General features: G+C 32.7%; 2 long non-coding RNA genes across 2 annotated transcripts; one reads left to right on the top strand and one right to left on the bottom strand.

Moving 5' to 3' along the window:
• Positions 1-299: 299 nt before the first annotated feature.
• LOC106424949 lies at positions 300-7,214 on the bottom strand. The gene is made up of 2 exons (XR_007338912.1): positions 6,671-7,214; positions 300-3,779 (listed from the first exon to the last, which is right to left on the bottom strand). It is a non-coding gene; the product is annotated as an uncharacterized LOC106424949 (long non-coding RNA).
• Positions 7,215-9,158: 1,944 nt separating this feature from the next.
• On the top strand, positions 9,159-11,739 carry LOC106386483. Its single transcript, XR_001277521.3, has 6 exons — positions 9,159-9,536; positions 9,685-9,805; positions 9,904-10,021; positions 10,107-10,248; positions 10,347-10,461; positions 10,544-11,739. It is a non-coding gene; the product is annotated as an uncharacterized LOC106386483 (long non-coding RNA).
• The last annotated feature ends 2,296 nt before the right edge of the window (positions 11,740-14,035 follow it).

Below are 14,035 nucleotides of genomic sequence, written 5' to 3'. Positions count from 1 at the left end.
GTATCTTGTTATTACCAAAAAAAAATTAAACCATTGTTCACAAAATTTTAGTGTGAGACATTTAACGTTTTTAATAATTTAGAGTCGTTTTAAAAATTCAAAATATAATATATATAATAAATTATTTTATAAGGTTAATGTGGTTTTTTAATATCTTTTAATAATATAAAATAAAACAAAAATAGCTAAGATACAAAAATTATTATCAAATATTTATCATTCATAATCAATAATTGTCATATATACGTTAATCATATTAGGTAATTACGTAGCTTTTATTTAAGGAAAATGCGAGGATATTTGTTTGTACACTATTTATCAATTTAATAGTTAGTTTAATAAAATGTATAGTATAAGTTAAGATGGACCAACATATTTCTCTAAGAAATCTGAATTTCATTCTCACGGTGACACGTGGCTACAAAACAATGTTGTAATGTTTTTCAATTAATATATAAGGGATTCCAAAATCTAGGCCCAAGACCAACTGACATTGCATTGTCTTTTTGTCTCCTTCGAGAAAACTCGATTATCCTGAAAAACTTCACTTAGATCAATGTTCTTGTCGATGCACCATCTACTTCAATCTCTTTGGGTACAGCTACAATATCTTCGTTGTTCTTGATGCGTAGATAGTAGTATCATCTAAACCATTTTTGAGATTGAGAAACTTCTTGAGAGCACACAACTTTTTTCATTTTTGAACTGTTTTGCATGTCGTATTCGCGCGGTGACTTCTGTGTTTAATCTGAAGAAGCTCTGAAGCAAGAAAAGATCAATCTTGTTTCAATCATTGAAAGCATCACCGAAGACAAAATAAGTTAGGAGCAACAAAAAAACGTACTCAAAGTGGATTGAAGCGTCTGTCATTGGAAACCATTGAAGGTTTAGACTCAAAACATTTCCTCCCTTGTATATTGTTAGTTCAAGTTAAATTGTTTGATTTTTGATACACCATGGATTTTACCAGTTTTTAACCACGGTATATAAGTGTTTTAGGAATTATTTATTATGTTTTGGAGTCTTTTAAGAGTATTTACAGGTTTATAAGTGTTTTGGAGATATGTGGCGATTTTAGGGCATTTTGGGAATAAAGCGACAAAAGTCGTAGCTGTCCATCGAACCAGTCGAGAGTCAACATTCAGAGTCAAACATCGATTGATGGACAACTCTTGTTGTCGATCAACAGCAAAGCGCGCAAGATCCGATTTGGTTCCCAACTGACTTATGGCCCAAGTTCCACATCAATTACAAAAATACCCGTGACCGACTTTAACCTAATATTAATGTGCCATGCCATTGTTTTGGACAACACACACTTTAATACTTTATTATTTTCATGGCAAAACATACTTAGGATTTTTAGTAGTTTGAAGAGAAGATCTAAGACTCATTCAGAGCTTTGTATTGGAACTCTAGTTTTTCTACATTATTCTATATATGCATTCTATTCAGATATTTGCTATGTTCTGCTTAGCTATGTCTGAGTAGTTACATTTGTTAGATTTAGGGTTTAAAGTAAGGTTATGTGGGATTAGCTCAAAATATAGATATGCTAAGGTGATAAAGATTTCCTTCAAGGAATTGTTTGTAATGCTTGTGCTCTTGAGTAGGTTAACATCGATCGACGCTAATCTCATAGCATCGATTGACGTTTGAACCATATAACCAAGCGACAGCTGAGATATTGGACTTAGTCAATAGGATTTATTCGCATGCGGAAGCTGGAATACTTTGCAATTAGAATTCAAGTTCAAGGATTGAAAACCTTAGCATAATATCACTATAACCATGATTACTTAAAACCCTAGATCTAGCTATTTCTCATAATTGTTTACAACATCAATCAATCAAGTGAACAACTACCTTGTCACCTTTGCTTTTTATTAATTACTCTGTTTGCCTAGCTTAATCATAAACTGATTAAGATCTATTGTGTGCCTTGACTCTTTGTGGATTTGATCCTTAAGTACTACGACTGAACCTCTTATTTGAGAGAGTACACATCACTCCTTGTGGTAATTTGAGTGATATCAATTTTCTTAACTTTCATGTTATTGGTTTGGTTCTTTGCAACAAAAGTCATAAATCTAGTGAATGGAAGACACAAAAACTAAATTTGAAGAAGAAAATGCATATTCACATATGTACGACAGTCTAAGAAATCATTTGAGGATTCAAGAAATTTGAAGCTTCATCGCTTTCAAGGTAACCTCACTTGAATGTATATTTCTTCAAGCAACCGAAAAGAAATATTTGTCATCTAATAATATGCATATTAATTTTGGTTTCATCTTTTACTCGCAACAATATTGGTTATTACTCAGAATCAAGCGGATTCTATTGGGGAATGAATGATAGAACTCTTTATGTATACTTTTGATGTTCTTAGGAAGAATCATGACATTGTCCAATAAGAAATGTATGTTGTCTTTCTTTTTCATAGGTTGTGTGAATGTTTTAGTATTTGCAAATAAGGAACTTCATATTTCGCTCATTTTGCTATTTGTTTTGGACTCAATATTAAGAAGGAACTAGATTCTGACCCGCGCGGTGGCGCGGAATTATTTATATGTATATTTATAGTTTATGTTTTAAATTGAAGTTTTATGATTTGATGAGATTTTATAAACTTTTTTCGTTTCTTATATTTTTTGGTTTTTGGTTTGATGCTGATCTGGTTATGGTTTGTGGCTTTTGGTTCATTTATGTGGTTATTTTTTCGTTTTTAATATTTATTTAAATTTTGTTTATAATTATTATTTAATATATTTTGTATATTTTGGTGTTATATATCTTGTTTTATATTATTCATTTGTTTATTCAATACTATTAATATATATTGTTTATGATTTTAATTTTTTTTACTTTGTTACTAATCCACCATTATTAATTTTTATTTAATTATAAAATTTTATAATTTATATTAATGAAAATTTGTTCTTTTGTTTATTATAGAAATATTATTTTTTCATGATATAATAACCACATATGCCACAAACATCTATCATAGTACGGTCATGGATGAACCTACATACGTTAAGGAGGAGGCAGCTGCCCCACAAAAAAAAATTATTGATTTTTTCTATATTTGTTTTAGTTAAAAAATGTTACAATGATGAATTTTTTTTTGCCCCCACATATCACAGCCCATTCAAGTATGTTATCCAAGCCCATTTTAGAAATATAATTATTGTTTTACCAAATTGACATAATTATGCTAAAGTTACAAACTAAAAACCCTAATGAAACTTCTTTCTCGTGTGTTCATCGTCTTGATTTCAACAAGTGGTAACTTTTTGTCTATCTTAATTTGTTCTTTTATTTTCATGGTTAATACTTTATTCTAATGGTATAATGAAAAGAAACCTCTTACAGATATACAAAAACTTTTCTACAATTCTCTGCTGATTTTTTTTGATAAACTGTGTTCTTGAAAAATTCTAATATCGATTTGGTTTCGCTGACTCTGATGTGATGATGATAAAGTAATATAAAGTTCTCGGTCAACATTGTCATCTTTTTGATTTGCAAAAGTGAATTTTAAAATTCATACCTTTCGATTGTATTGTTTAACACAGCTTTTTTTTCAGAAAAAAAATCAATGGAAAAATACTACAAAAAAGTATGTACTTCGGTACCTGAAACTAATGTCAATGATCTGCTACTGCCTGAATATGATGAAAGGAAAGACAAAAGAAAATCTCCTCCAGTACCTGATACCAATATCGATGATTTGCCATCTGACCCTGGTGAAAGGAAAGACATAATGGATTACCCTGCAAATCAAAGAGGCGAGGTTAGACGTAGATATCTAATTAAAGGTCCGTGTCAACCTTATGGTCATAATTTTAAAAAAATATCAAAAGGAGGTGGAACAAGAAGATTCCATCCAGCTTGGTTTGATCAATATGGTAGTCGGCTAGAGTATAGCATATCTAAAGAACGTGCATTTTGCTTATATTTCTATTTATTTAAAGATGAGATACGAATGCAAGGTGGAAGTGATGTATTTGTGAAAGAAGGGTTTAATAGCTGGCAGAAGCCAGAGAGATTGCTTACTCATATGGGTAAACCACCCAACAGTTGTCACATTATTACTGCTCAGAAATGTGAGGATTTGATGAATCAACATCAATCTATAGTACATGCTCTATTTAAGCTAGATGATAAGGTGAAAACTGAGTATCGTATTCGCTTAAATGCTTCGATTGATGCTTCAAGATTCTTGTTACGACAAGGATTACCTTTCCGTGGTCATGGTGAGAAAGAAGAGGATGCGAACAAAGGAAATTTCTTGCAGCTTTTAAGATACATAGGAGAACAAAATGATGCTATAAGTAAGATTATTCTGAAAAATGCTCCAGGAAATAACCAGATGATTTCTTCCAAGATTCAAAAAGATATTGTCCATTCCTTTGCAGAAGAAGTACGACAAGCTATTTTAGAAGAAATTGGTCATGGTGTGTTTGGTTTGCTGGTTGATGAGTCTGCTGATGTTTCTCATAAAGAGCAGATGGGTGTTGTTTTTCGGTTTGTTGATAAAAGGGGAGCAATCAAAGAACGGTTTATTGGAGTTGTTCATGTAAAAGAAACGTCTTCATTAGCTCTGAAGTCTGCTATAGGTGATTTGTTTGCTAGATATGGTATGAGCATTACAAAGGTACGAGGGCAAGGTTATGATGGAGCTAGTAATATAAGGGGTGAGTTTAATGGGTTGAGATAATTGGTTTCAAGAGAAAGCAGTTCAGCATATTATGTTCATTGTTTCGCTAATCAGCTTCAGCTAGTTGTGGTGGCTGTTGCAAAAAAACACTTTGACATTGCTGATTTTTTTGATATGATTTCTACACTGTTGAATGTTGTTGGGGCTTCTTATAAAAGACAAGATATGTTTCGAGAAATTCAACGTGAAGAATTAGAAAAAGGAATCAAGAGTGGTGATGTTAAGACTGGGACATGACGAAATCAGGAACGTTATTTAGCAAGACCTGCAACTACTCGCTGGGGTACACATCACAAAACATTGTTGAGGCTGGAAGAATTGTTTTCTACTACCATTAAAGTTCTTGAGTATATCCAAGATGAGGGTTGAGAAGACTTACAGAAACGCGAAGCATGTGGTCTTCTCAAATACTTTCACACATTTAATTGTGTGTTCTATTTGTATCTTATGTTACTTATTTTGGGGCTCACTGCGAACTTGTCATTGACTTTGCAACAGAAAGATCAGGATATTTTGAATGCTATGTCACTGGTAGAATCCACTAAACGAGAGTTGCAGAAGCTTAGAGATGATGGTTGGGATTCGCTTATGGCTAAATTTGCTTCTTTTTGTAAGAAACATAATGTTGAGATGCTCATCATGGAAGAAGAGTTTGTTGATCTTAGGTACCCAAGAAGGAGAACCAATATAAGCAATATGCATCATTATAAGGTCAACTGCTTCTGCACGGTTCTAGATTTGCAGATTCAAGAGTTCGACGATCGTTTTACAGAGGTAACCACTGATCTGCTTATTTGTATGGCTGCTTTAAGCCCGGTTGATTCATTCCATGGGTTTGATAAAGAGAAGCTGGTGCGATTAGCTAAGTTATATCCAGATGATTTTAGCTATGGTGAGCTTTTATCTCTAGAGCAACAACTTGATATCTACATCGACAATATACGCAGAGACGAAAGGTTTAAGAGTGTAGAAAATCTTGGAGATTTTTCATGTTTGATGGTGAAAACTCAAAAGCATCTAGCACATCCTTTAGTTTACAGACTTTTAAAGTTAGTTCTAACTTTGCCAGTTGCCACGGCAAGTGTTCAAAGATGTTTTTCAGCAATGAAACTAGTGAAGTGAAGACAGCTGCACGTAATCGAATTGGAGATCAGTTTCTAAGTGATTGTATGGTTTGCTTTATTGAGAAAGAATTATTTGACTCAGTTTCAAACGAGAAAGTGATTAAGAAATTTCAAATGATGAATGAGCGTAGAGTTGTTTTGTAAGAGTTGTTTTTCTATTTGCTGGATTTTTATAAGATATTACTATTTAATTTTATTTAGTTGTATTTCATATTTTTCTTTATATTTTGCCCCCACTATATTTATTTTCTAGATCAGCCACTGAGTACGGTGTATATAACTGTTAGGACCTAGGAGTTTCTAGAATTTGTTTGCAGGCTTCATATGCCATTACAGAAACCATATATCCTTTCTTTCCAAACCAAGAATAATTATACACAACAATATCTTTGTTATGTGGCAAAAGACATGTGCATCTGCATTGCACATTCATCAAATAGTTAGCAGCACTATATTCAGCACTATAAGAAAGGATAAGAACTAATAGCAACAATGTCGATCTCCAGGAAGAAAAAAAAAGTTAAGTGGCTAATCTACGAGACTTATCGTTCAACATCAATAAAGTTCTGACTTTTTCATTATAACCCTACCATAATACTATCTATGAGCTAGATTTGGTGTTCTCGAACAAATAAGAAGAACCCATGAAATCTGAGACTCTGAAACTGATGAGGTAGCTTCCCTCGCTTCCAGATGTACATAGAAACTAAGATGATAATAAAACTATCTCATCAGTCAAAATAAATGCTCATTGATTTGTAAATTTTCCACAACTTATACGAATATGTATATTGAATAAAGACTGAAGGACTCTCTTTACCATTTTCTTGAACGGAGAGCAGCTCCTCAGAAGAACATTCAGTCCACTGATTCTGTCCTAGGACCTAAATAGCAATCAAGTGTTGCTATGTATGAGAAACCAGTAACAACGACAAAGACCAGCACTGCGATATTAACATAATGGAACACAATAAAGTAATCGACACTCCCAAATTTTCATTTCAGAGGAAGAACCACCAAGAAACTGTAAGATTAATGTACTTATTCGTCTTCCATGTTGAACAATCTTTCACAGAATCAAAACAAACAAAAAGATCAAACATAACAATAGCACAAAGATTCAACGAATCTTTATTAAAAACAATCTAAAGCTAAGTGAATGCATACTTTGTAAGCGCCGGCAGAGAATTTGTTTCCAAGAATTTCCTATAGACGAATCAAGGATTTGAACCTACAATAAAATTTGCTCAAAAAAAAAAGAACCTACAATAAACAAATACTATTGGTCAACCAATCTGTGGATATACCACAACCTCAAAGAAGCTGATTTTAGTTAAAAACAAAACCAAAACGATAACCACAAACTGGGTAGTAACGAAAAAATCATAATCAATTTGTCTTAACAGAAATACCCTAGGATAGCACTAAAAAAATGTATGTCACAAATATAGACTCTAAGGATCAAAATGACCAAAATATTTTATTAAAGAGATAAATATACACTTATACCCCTAGGGTTAACTAATCCAAACCTTAGGGTTTAGAGTTAAGAGGTGGGGATTTGGGATTGAAATTTAAAATTTTATAAACTAAAAATAAATATTAAAAATTTGAAAATAAAAAAATTTAACAATAGTTTCAAAAAGTATTTTCAAATTACAAAAAGAAAATTTGAAAAAAAAAATTCGAAAAAAAATTGTAAAAAAATTATAAAAAAGTTCGAATTTGAAAGGGAAATTCTCTTAAATATAACATTTTCAAGTTTTGATCACAAAAATAGACTCCAAGGAGGAAAATGACCAAAATGTTCCATTTAATAGGTAAAAGGACCCTAATACCCTAGATATGTTAAAAAATTAAAAATTTAAAATTTAAAAAATTAAAAAATAAAAAAAAAGTTAAGAAAAATAATTTTTTTATAGTTTTAGATTATATGTTTTCACGAACTTTTTTATAAATTTTTTTTAATTTTTTCTTTTTAATTTTTGTTTTTTCACATTTTCTTTTTGTAATTCGAAAATACTTTTAGAAACTATTTTAAAATTTTTTTTTTCAGATTTTTAATATTTATTTTTTTATTTTGTAAAATTTTAAATCTCTATCTCAAATCTCCACCCCTTAACTCTAAACCCTAAGGTTTGAATTAGTTAACCCTAGGGGTATAAATGCATATTTACCTCTTTAATGAAATATTTTGGTCATTTTGATCCTTAGAGTCTATATTTGTGACATAAACTTTTTTAGTGCTATCCTAGAGTACTTCCCAATTTGAAACATATAATCTAAAACTATAAAAATAAAATTAATTTTTTTATATATCGAGGGTATTAGAGTCCTTTTACCTATTAAATGAAACATTTTGGTCATTTTCCTTTTTGTGGTCTTTTTTTGCGATCAAAACTTGAAAATGGTCTATTTATGAGAATTGCCCTTGTCTCCCAAAATAAAAAAGGCGGTAACTTTGCAAGCAGAGTGAGAGTTTACAAACCTGGGAGATTGAAGAATCATCGGAGAAATAATGACGAAACAAATCAGCTATGCCCCAGTCTTTTCCAAGAGACTACGCAGGATCGTAGCATGAAGAAAGAGCATTCACAAATTGTATAACTTTATAATTAATCCATGTTTATATTTAGGTTAACGATATAATTGTAGGTTGGTTTAGTTCAAATATATTGGTCACTATAAAAGATTGTATAAGAAGTGTATCTTTCTATTTAGTCACAACATATTCAAGAGATCCAAATTTAAAATATGTCACGGTAAAATTTAAATAGAATCTTAAATTAATAGATTAGATGTTTAAATTTGCAGATCTTCTTTAGATGGTTGAAGGAAATTAAAATCTATTTTTTTGGAGTGGCCACGGTTTACTTGAGTGGAAATGCGAGTGCAACAACACTAAAATATTAAAAAAATAAATTATATGTAGGCAATTGAAACTACATAATGGAATCTATATATATAAAGTTGACTTGTGTGATGCACACAGCCCTCCACGACACCAAAACAGGTTGGGGCTTTTGTTGACACGTGTCAGCTCGGTAGGGCATCTGTGTAGCCCACGCTCTCTCTTCTTTGCGAGCGCGTCATGGAGTTTGTACGTCTCTTCCTTGCTCGCGCGTCACGGAACACGTGTCCCCCTTCTTTTTCAAGTTTATCGATCAACAAATTTCCTTCTTTCTTTCTGTTTGGGTTCAAGATATTTGATTGTTTACTGGGCCAATTCAAGAGATATACAGGTCTGGCCCATATTATATTATGGTTTTAATCTGCATCTCGCCCCCTATAGCTCGCTACTCCTTCTTCACTCTTCTGTCTCCTGCAATGCAAACTCAGACCCCATCTTTGTAACGTCGTCCGTTTTTGTAATTCATCTATTTTAATATCATCATTTACCTCAAACCCACTACTCATCCCACTCTCTCTGAATTAAACAGCTCCATTATCATTAAAGGTTACCGCTTGAAGCTCTTCTCTATAAATCGGTACCTTCCCTGCGATGAATAGCTGCAGTTCTACGAAATCCCAATGTAAAAATTTCATCAAGCTTCGTTTCCAGCAATGGCTTCTTCCTACACGATTCTTGCTAACTTGAAGGCCGGTCCGTGTTTGGTTTGGAGGCTCGGAATGTCAAGAGAGGTGGCAAACTGATGAGTAGTGACATGCTTTTCCTGGATGAGAAGGTAACTTCGGCGACATCAATCTATTTTTTACACCTTACAATCATTGCTTGGAATTTGATTACTTTTTTTCTCTGAAAACTTTTCTATCTAATCATTCTCTCGGTTATGAATTCTCTCAAGTGTGATGTGTGTCTTTGTGTTTCCAAAGAAACGTACCAGCGTCTAAACTATCTTCCCTTTGCACATGGCGGTTATTCCTCAATGGGACCTCTGGAACCCACATCTACTTCTACATTGAGACAGATGCGGGAAAAGAGAACTATGCAGAAGTAAAAAACTCAACTAGAAATATTAGATAAACATGTAATATATACCCAAATGAATTCGCTGAACTTTGTTTTTCCTGCCAAATCAATCCTCTGTTTAGGTTGTTTAGAGATGGCTCAAACCAGACAGCCTCTTCATCAAAGCTGATTCATGCTCAGACGATAGAACCCCTCACTGTCTCTGAGCTTAACCAATCTGTCTTAACAGCTGATCCTCAGGTGATGGAAAGATATATATATATATATATATATAATTAATCTATCAAATGTCTCACCTATGTTTCAATCTTCTTACTGGTTGTAGATAATCGAGTTCCTCTGTACTGCCAAAGTAACCGGTATACAGTCTGAAAAAGGGGGTGTCATAGTGGCTGCGATGGATGTTCTCAGAAGGTCGTGAAGGAGATTTCTTCTGTCATGTGCCTCTTTTGTGTGGGTTCCCTCAGGTAAATCTACTACTCCCAAAGTTTCAGAAACATTAAATTCAACTTCCACATATTCTCACTACTGTTGTATTTTGTTTGCTAAACATTCTTGACTACAGGTACCATGTGGAACTATCTTTAGCAGACCAGACAGATGATGCTCTATTTGTTGCTTTTGATATGGAAATGGTTAAGTTAATCAACATTCAAACTGCTGAGGCTGCGCAAATTACAGTAGGCTGATCTTTCATTCATTTAGTACTATAATTACTCTTATATGTTGAGTTTCTAAAATAGAAGTTGTGTTTGTTTGCAGGGTGTTGGTGCCAATGCTCGTGTGGATGCTGAAATGACCCAGTTTGTCGCTGGCATTGTTGGGAAGATCTTCACTTTCCAGCTTAAGTTAGGAGAGTTCAACTTCACTTCGAAGCACCAAACCTTCACAATCTCACGTATCATTACCAAGCTCAGCGTGCACTACTCCCTGAGATTATGAGCTGACCGTACTCAAATCAAAAGCCAAGCGAATCACATGAGATCTTTTGGTACGAGTCACTACCTATAGCACGACGAATGCTTTTGCTTATAATATCATCAATAAAAGCCTCATATTGGAAACAAATTACAACTATAGATGAAATTGTTGGTATTATCTATCGTTTCAGGCCTGGTTTGCAAACTTTGAAAAGAAAGTTGTTCACTTTTTTTTTTTTTAAACAACAAAGAAAGTTGTTCACTAGATGTGACAAAGAAGTGTTCTGACATCTCGAGCTGTGTTAGAAGCATGAAGGTAGCTCACGATTTATCTGTCACTTTTAAGAGTTTTTCTTTTGTCTTTGCTACAAAGTTGCAATATATATATGTCTCTTTATTTGGGTTGAAGAGTCGCAGAGTATGATTTACAAGACTACAAGTTATTGGAATATCAAGAGTCTATAATGAGATTTTATGACATGATTTTGGTAGCCCAAATCAATAAGCTGCTTACCTTTGGTTGTCCCACTTCAACTTTATTGTTGAGAAAAATTACTAACCGCATAAGATGATGAGGTTAAGTTCCCATAAATCAAATAAACATACGTCAAAATATTACAATAATTATAATGGACAATGTAAGAACAAATATTTGACAGAAAATTGAAACAAAACTACTTTAAAATATAAAAAAAAAACTCAAACGATTAATTCTAAAAATAAACAAAAATCCTTAATACTAAAAATAAACAACAATCCTTAATCCTTATATATAAAAATAAGAAGAATATATGAACAAAACTTCATTACACACATTTAAATTCATATTAGTCTTTAAAATAAAATTTTAAATACCGTTTTTTCTATATACTGTCCATATGGTACTTAGTAGTATAAATATGTTTTCTAAATAAAACATCAACTTTACTTTATGTTTAAATTTCAACTAAATAAACTTTGTTACGATTACCGGCTTTTTATTTTATTTTTATTGAATTGATTAGTCACAACTACTTATGCTATTCCACTTTGAAATAAGGAACTTCAAAACAAAGTAATACACTAGGTCGCTAACCACTATCAAATGAATCCGAAAAATATCATTTTCTTTTAACATAGTTTTATTTTCATATTTTCTTTAGTAAGGCCATAAAATGAATTGTAAATTTATGTAAGAATAAAACATACAAAACCGGCGCGTAGCGCCGGAATACCACTAGTTAAAATATATAGTTGTTAGAAATCAACATTATAATGAGGCAGTTTCAAGGCTCTCCAACGCGCCACGTCAGCAGGTTTGTGGATCCCGCATTTATTTTTTAAAAGCCCATGATCTTGGTAAGATGGCTATGAACAACAAAATACACTTTAACCAAATGGTCTAAGGCTTCTAATTAAGTCCGCAAGTTTGTGGGTTCAAACCATGCAGCTGCTATATTATATGGGTCTCACTCAAAGTAATCTTTTTTTTTCTTTTTTTTCGATATTATGTCATATGATAATGATAAATGAGCTTCTTAAAAAAATAAAAAAGGTTCGATATTATGTTATGATAAATGGGTTTTGACTCTTGAGTTTCCAGGAAAGTAAGAAACAGCTTCTCTTCGTCAATTTCTCCCTTTCCCCATCTTAAATCAATTCATTATTAATGGTCTTGATTCGTAACACCTCCTTAAATCCTCCTTATATATACTTCATCTTAAACAAAGCAACCCTTCATCTCTAAAACTCTCAACGATTCCTCTACTGGTTGCAACTTCATGGAGAATACAGAGCAACAAAAGTCGGTAACATCAGCAGACTGTTCAATTTCAACTTATCGTGCATTTTAGCGTGAGTGAGTTGAACTAGAAAAAAAGAGATCTGATGTTGTTCGAAGCACAAAAAAAGTTGCTTCATTATGCCCTGAGAATAATATGATGAAAATATATAAGAAGCAATGGTAAGATCTTTTAAAAACTTGAATATTTCAATTTGAAGGCATATTCAGTGATATCAGCTGCGTAGATTCTTTTTTTTGTCGTAGACTTTTTATACCGTTAGATTATATGCAGATCTTCGGTTCAGCTTTCAGATATTCTAGGTATCAAACCCACAAAAGAACATTAAATCTCACCATCACAAACATATCAGATCCATGCGTCGGCAGATTAAAGGAGCAAGAAATGAAAAAGAATAATGGAGATTTGGGAAGAATCTTCCTCCTCTCCGTTAGGCTAGATTGACGGCGAACTCGAGCCGATGGCGTGACGGCGAGATTGCGAAGATGGTGTGACGTTGAGCTTGAGCACATGTGAGATGATGGCGTGAAGTCGACCTTGAGCTCCGCCGTGGATTCGTCTCTGGGGAGCCTCCAGAGCTTCGTCACCAGCGAATCTTTGTATTCTTCAACTCCATTATCATCTTCTTATGTTTCTGTTGATCAAATATGAAAAACAAATGGTAAGAAAAAAGAGGAAGAGAAGATTCATACCCAAAAAAAAGAAGAGAATGAGAAATAGTGTCTGCAGAGAGAAAGAGAGAGAAGAATAAGTCTGCATCCTTAGATTTAGATTAATCCAACAATTCATAAGGTTATCCTTTTATATTTTTTTCATTGGTCAAAAAGTTTAATATTTCTTTTAATTAATTATTATATAAATTTAGTTAGAATTTTAATGTAGTTTATGTGTTTAGTATATTTAATAGTTATTGTTTTTTTTTGTCAAACAATAGTTATTGTTTATTTAGTGGTTTAATGGATCTAATTGGCCAAAAGAACTTTATCCTTTTTTTTGTCTTCTCTTTCATTATTTGATGATTTTTGTTTGTTAGTATTTTTTGTAAGTTATGTTTTATTCAAAATTTATCTATTGGAAATTTAAGATAAATATGTGGTAACAAGGGAAATACATCAAGCTTGATAATCAATTTCTTTAATTGTCAAACTCAATTAACAAATTCAAACCTTCTTATTTTAGGCTCCGAGAACAACAAAGCAACAAATGAGCACTGAGCAAGGAATGCGGCAGAGACAGCCTTAGCTGAGGTGAGCAAATCTCTTTTCCATGACACTTTAGAATAACTATAATTTTACAAACTCACACACTGAAAATGCAATCAGGCCAGGAATCGCAAGAACTTGTGAAGCTGTCAATGATGAGGAAAAAAAAGGAGATTAAACAGTTTTTTCCAGTTTCAGACCTAAATTGTAACTCAAGACCCACCGATTTTCAAGCTCAAGCTTTTAAAACCCCAGCTATTACGTTTTCATTGTGTTTGAAAATAAACCTATACCACTTTAACCTTTTTAGTCCACCATTCCTATTTTTAAACTATCCACAATATTTTTACC

The sequence above is a fragment of the Brassica napus genome, chromosome A4, assembly GCF_020379485.1.
Source record: "Brassica napus cultivar Da-Ae chromosome A4, Da-Ae, whole genome shotgun sequence".
In the NCBI taxonomy this organism is placed as follows: Eukaryota; Viridiplantae; Streptophyta; class Magnoliopsida; order Brassicales; family Brassicaceae; genus Brassica; species Brassica napus.
This window is presented reverse-complemented; position numbering and strand designations above follow the sequence as displayed.